Below are 6,976 nucleotides of genomic sequence, written 5' to 3' on the forward strand. Positions count from 1 at the left end.
AAAAAAAAAAAAATAAGGAAGGAAATTTACACATGCTACATATGGATGAACCTTGAGGACATTATGCTAAGTTAAATAAGCCAGTCACAAAAAAAGGCATACTGTATGATTCCACTTATATGAGGATCTAAAGTAGTGAAATTCCCAGAAGCAGAAAGTAGAATGGCAGTGGCCATAGAGGAGAGGGGGTACTGGGAGTAGTTGTTTAAGAGGTACAGAGTTTCAGTTTTGCAAGATGAAAAAGTTCTGGAGATCGGTTGGTTGCATAATAATGTGAATATACATAACACTACTGAACTATACACTGTAAAATGGATAAGATGGTACATTTTATTTGTTTGTTATCACAATTAAAATATTTTGTAGAAGATAGGACCTTGGACACAGCCCATATTTTGGGGAGAGAAGGAAAAAGAGAACCAAAGAAAACCAATTTTGCCTAGTCCAGAACTAACGGAAACCAGTCTAGCAAGTGGGGTTTGAAAATGGTTCTCTACTCTTCTGTTTATAAGGACCACTGTCAGAGAAAGCATTTTAGAATTTAGCCTTTCCTCAGTGGAGGAAAGAGGAGACCAATCTGCTCATCTGACCCTCTTGTCTCCAGGATTCTGGAGTTCGCATGATTTTTCCAATTATCCCGGCTTCGAATAGCATGGTGGAAGTTCCAGCCCCACTCTCACCTTCTTTTCTCATTCATACCAGCCGTATCTCCTGATCCCGGACCTCAATTCTGGTCTCTTGGTTTCATCTCAAGTTGATTATTCCCCATTAATAACACAATCTGCCTCCAGTCCTTCTCAGAACCACTGCCCTGCCTGGCTCCCAGACAGCAGACATCCTTAGGAGAGTGCTCCAAACTTAGAGTAGTTCTAAAGTTCTGTTGCACTCGGGGGCTTGTTTGCTGTGGGCTGTCCTTTTGCTGTCAGAGAAGAGACAACCCTTCTTCCATTCCAGATGTTCACATCTGCCTGCTTCTGCCTTGCGCCCCGCTTCTTCACTCATTACCCTCAGGATGTCTTGTGGCCACAGACCTGGAGTCCTTCTTCTCACTTAAAGCTGCTGAAGATGTCAAAGTCAGGGAAATGGGCATTTCAAGAGCTGAATGGGATACCAAAGTTCAGTAAAATTTTAAAACCACCAAATTCCATCCATAATCCCATTTTGATGATTATCTCAAAAATATATTTACATTTGGTTTGTTCAAATCGGGATCCAGACAGGGTCCACACATTACATTTGGTTGTCCCTTTCAGTATAAAGCATCACTCCCTCCCCCTTTTTATTCATGCCATTGATTTATTGTAGAAACTGAATCAACTAAACCTGCAGAATATATCACATTCTTTATATTTGTCTACTTGTTTGCCTCTGGTGTCGTTTAATTTCTCTAACCCCCTTTTTCTCAAAGACAGAAGTTAGCTCTTGGAGCAGTACCGTTCGATAGAACTCTCTGCCACAGTGGAAATGTTCTATAATGTGTACCGATACCATAGCCACTAACCACATGTGAAAATTGACACTTGAAATGTGGTTAGTGGGACTTAAAAACTGAATTTTAAAATTTTATCATATTTAATTTAAATTTAAATGGCCACATGTGACAAGTGGCTGCCATATTGGACAGCACAGCTCTAGAGGCTTAATTGAATTCCATTTCAGGTTTTTGGAAAGAATACTTCATAGGTGGTCTTATTTGCTTCCTATTGCATGACAGAGGAGGCTTACAGTGCTTGGTTGTGCCATCTTTTTTGATGCTAAGATTGGTCATTGTGTTCAGGTGGTGATAGCCTGATCCTTCCAATTTCAAGTTCTCCATCCACCTTTCATCTAATGGCTTCATTTCGTTTACAATTTTTGCCTGAATCAGCTCCTTCATTATGGTTTTCAAAATGGCACTTTTCTATCATTCCTTCGATATAATTCTGTAAAGAACTTTCATCAACTAATATTACATGGTTGGCCTGAAATGCTGTTTATACAAGAAAAGGCATGCTAAATCCTTAATTATTTCTCTTTAATTGTCATTAATGACTGGAGAAAAAGGCAGGTGTCTTGCATCTATGCAAAGGTGCTGGGATTTTATCCTGAGGTAAGAAAAGCCGCTGTGGGTTTTAAGCAGGGGATAAATAAGATGGGATTTTCATTTTAGAAGCAACTGTCGGCCATAGTGTGGAGAACTGGTGAAAGTCTGGAAGGTTCTAAAGGGAGCTGTCATAATGCAGGCCGGATATGGCAAACTCTGGGGTGGTGGAATAGGAGAGTTTGACAGAATCCAGATAGATTAGAAAGGAGAATCAACAAAATCCTGCTGTCAAATAACATAGGGGATGGAGGCGAGAGGAAGTGTGGTAGGATGACAGGATAAACCCTTGATTTCTAATCTGGGGAACTAAGTAGATGATAATGCCAGAAACTACCTTGAGAAATACAGGAAGAGAAGTAGAGGCAAGTTACTTTCTAAATGAAAAACTATATGGCTCAAATACAGACCTCCCAGACAGAAGGACAGATTTAGGATGCTACAGCATTTTTTTTTTTCCCACTTCAGTTTAGTAAATAACAGTGAGTGCATACTATACTTGTGGGGGGGGGGCGGGGATTGCTCATATAGAATTGTCTGGATTCCAGAGATCTATAAGTAAGAATCAGGGATTATTTTTGTTAGCAGTCAGTGTTTAACCTGAAGAAATTAAATTCTAAATTCTATTCCTAGTCCATTTTAAAACATATTTCAAATTCTTCTCTATCATTATTTTTTGCCCTATTACTTACAGAGATGCACCTACTATTTTAGAAATTCCTTAGTAGAAGATGTAGTGTTTTCAGAAGTAAAAATGCTATGCAAGTGTATAAGCAAAAATCTTCTCTGTGTTGTATCAGTTTGCTAGGACTGCCATATGAAGCACGACAAACTGGGTGGCTTAAAACAACAGAAAGTTATTGCTCACAATTCTAGGGACTAGGAGTCCAAAATAAAAGTGGCAGCAGGGCCACGTTCCACGTGAAACCTGTGGGAGAATCCTTGCCCCTTCCCAGATTCTGATGGTTTGCCAGCAACCTGTGGCTTGTTGATGCATTATTCCAATCCTCTGCCTTTACATGGCCTTCTTCTTATAAGGTGAACAGTCACATTGGATTAGGGGCACACTCTACTCGAGTATGACCTTATCTTAACTGATTATATCTGCAATGACCTCGTTTCCAAATAAGGTCACTCTCTGAGGTACTGGGTGTTAGGACTTCAACATATCATTGTGGGAGTGGGGTGTAGGGTGGGCAGAATTCAGCCTGAAACAGTGGTCTAAAGACTCATGATGAACTATGGAAGGGAAAGTTTTCATTTGAAAATTATCTCCTTTAGCATCCTTCCAAAAGCCTTACATTGCTCTTTGGAGAAACTAAAACTTATTTTCTTTTTTTCAAAATGATATTCACAGAATCTTGCTGTCTCCACCAAGGTGAAATAAAGAATAAGAAAGCAACATGACGTGCAGATGTATTTAATAAGGATGCTTTAAGTACTTATTTGACTGTATCTTATGGTACGTTTTCCCCAAGCATTTTCCTGAATTTTTTGAAGGAATTAATTATAGTGAAAAACATTCATTCTTTATCACAATAAAACACTTTTGCTAACAAATACCTATTGTTAGAAAGAAACAAGATAATGTATGCAAACCATTTAACAGTTTCTAAGGACTCAATAGCTGTTAGCTACTATTAATATGTATTTAGTATTTTTAGGATTGCAATGATGATTAAAGAGGTTAATATAGGACTTCCCTGGCGGTCCAGTGGTTAAAACTCCGTGCTTCCAATGCAGGGGGCACAGGTTCAATCCCTGGTCTGGGAACTAAGATCCCACGTGCCACACGGCACAGCCAAAAAAAAAAAAAAAAAAAAAAAGGTTAATATACATGAAACACTTATAATAGTGCCTGACACATAGTATGTATGAAATAAATGTCTATCTATTATTGTCAACATCACCATCATTAGATAAGATGGTAAAGTGTCCAAAACTGCCAATACAACTTCTAATTGGTTTATTAATTGGCTTACACATACACTCAACATTTGCATATAGTTTCATTCGGTGGGGTTTCTTTAAATTTTGTGTAATCTGTAGAATTCATTCCTTATTTAGTAGGCAATTGTAAGTTATTTAAATTTGATTTTTTAAAATAAAGGAATTCCTTAATATTTATATCTCCCCAAAGTATTTATTTTATTTACTAGTCACCAGGAACATGACTTGAAAACAAGTTTCTGAAATCATAAGTGAAGTGTTGTGTGATGAAAATGTACTTCATTTACAAATATGGCATTATTATCAGCACCAGACCTGATTTGACACTGCCCCATTCACATAATTTTTCACACATCTTTGTGATTAAAGCTTCAGGTTTCCCAAACATAGAGATCTGAGGTTCGTTCGGTGGTCAAGGAATCAAGTTCCATTTGATGCCATAGCTTTCCCCAAAGTCACTTCCCCAGTTGAGGTCTGGTCATAGACTGATCTTAAATGTAAGTCGCTAAAAAAGTTAGCATATTTTTTAGAGAAACTTTTCTAGCTGCAGACGCAAATCTACATTCAAAAGCACAAATATAAACTTTAAAAATAAGAAACGTAACCACGATAACAGCCACGTTCTAAAGCAACAGTTCCATAAAGTTTGGGTTTTTGTTTTTTGGTTTTTGGTTTTTTTCCATAATGGTGAGTAGGAACTGGTGGTTCTTGGGTTTTTGTTTCAAAATGGTTTGTGGACTGAAAAAAAATTTGAGAACCACGGCTCTAACCAACCAGACTAAATTGATAGTTATAAAATGGGAATGTTTATCCTCTGAAGGAGTACTTTATAACTGCGATTTTTGGTTAATGTTAAAAGCAGTCGTTTTTAATATCAGTTTGAAAATGAAATTTTAATGTATTATCTCCCTCTTATGAATTAGTGTTTATAAACAAGAACATTTAGTGGGTCTTTTCTGTTCTAGTAGAATGAAAGCTGAAGGAAAACAGTAGCTTATTAAAGCTCCAAGAATGGGTTCTTAGTTCCTTGTCAAGTCTCAAAGCCCCATAATTCTTTCTCTTCTAACAACTCTGAAACAAACTGACACCTCTAAGGACTAAACATTTTGGAAACCAACAAAAGAAAACATTAAAGCATGTCTGACACAGACCTTTCCTCCATACTTCCCTGTTCCTCCAGTCCTCCCTACATAAGTATGAGTCAGGTAATGTTAACTTTGAATCATACATTAGTTAGTTTCCTTTGAGCATTACGTAAACAAAGTTTTGATCATAGCCTATGAGGCAACTGACCTGTAATCATTTGCATTTCAACATATGTGGCTTGAAAAACAGAACAGGACGTTACCCTACATGCTCTTTTATTTGAATTCCACAGGAAGTTACTCACGGTTTCTTTTGTGTGTGTGTGTGTGTGTGTGTGTGATACAAGAGTGCCCTAAAGAAATAGATTATACCATAATGAAATGCTCACACAACAAATGGAAAGAAATAACTTTTAGGAGTGAAGTATTTGAACTGCCTTATGTATGCAGGAACACTCCTTTTCTGAAGCTCTTAACAATAGCTCCATTTATTGAGTGCTCTTCCTATGTGGCAGGCACTGTGCTTTATGCTTCCCAGACATTATTTCCATTTAATCTTCCTCAAAATTCTACAAGGTGGGTGTTATTATCATATTTTCTTTTTTTAATTCATTTTTAAATTTTATTTCTTATTTTTGGCTGCGTTGGGTCTTCATTGCTGTGCGCGGGCTTTCTCTAGTTGCGGCGAACGGGGACTACTCTTCGTTGGGGTGCACGGGCTTCTCGTTGCAGTGGCTTCTCTTGTTGCGGAGCATGGGCTCTAGGTGTGCTGCCTTCAGTGGTTGTGGCACGCGGGCTCAGTGGTTGTGGCGCGCAGGCTCAGTAGTTGTGGCGCACGGGCTTAGTTGCTCCACGGCATGTGGGATCTTCCCGGACCAGAGCTCGAACCCGTGTCCCCTGCATTGGCAGGCGGATTCTTAACCACTGCACCACCAGGGAAGTCCCTATCCTATTTTCAGGTGAGGAAAACAAAGCTTATTTTGCCAGTATCTACTGAGCAACTATTATGTACCAGACCCTGTTTTAGGCCTTTAAGTTGAAGCTTAGAGATGTAAAGGAAACTGGAGTTTGGACATAGGCCTAGCTCTGCTCTTATCATGATCCCATACCGCCTTACCCTGAAGAATGTTAAACGTTTCAAGTATTTGTATCATAGATTGTCTTCCCCTTAGTTCCTTACAGATTTTATTAGCATCTTTCATCACATGCAACTCCAGAATCATTGAACTTTGTATCTGCAGGAGAATCTAGAGAAGATCTTACATTTTCCAAAATTTGAATTCTCGCAAAAAACATGTTCGGATATAGGTGTAGAAGAATTTGTTGTCTCTTAAGATGTGTGTCATTCAGGAAGATATTCTTAATAATTCTTACTTGGGAAATTTCAAAGAAAAGATGAAGTTCATACACGCGAAAAGATATGTCACCACATATTTTGTTTAATTATTGTCTTATGCGAGATAAAATTTGAGCCTAAGTTTTATCTTTCTTTCTCACTGGAAAGAAATAGTTAAATAGTCTCTAGTGATTACTTTTTCTTTTTTGTATGAAAAGTAAAAATGCTCAGGTAATGTAGAGGGAAAACACTTGTTTCAGAGGGGCACTGATGATTACACTTTGTTTCCTATAGGGACAAACCTACAGCTGTGAGTATTGGTTGTATATGAGGTAGAGATCGTGCCATGAGCCATAGTTTAGTCATCTTGTAACTTTTCCAGACTGATGTAACTCCATTTTTTGAACAAATGTTATTTTGTTAAGTAAATGCCCATTTAAACTTGTATACAAAGGTTATAATTATAGCAGGAAATTGTTGGGGACAGAGGAGGTTAAATCTGGTTGTCCTGTCATACAGCAGGAA

The sequence above is a fragment of the Lipotes vexillifer genome, unplaced genomic scaffold, assembly GCF_000442215.2.
Source record: "Lipotes vexillifer unplaced genomic scaffold, Lipotes_vexillifer_v1.1 scaffold1442, whole genome shotgun sequence".
Taxonomy (NCBI): domain Eukaryota; kingdom Metazoa; phylum Chordata; class Mammalia; order Artiodactyla; family Lipotidae; genus Lipotes; species Lipotes vexillifer.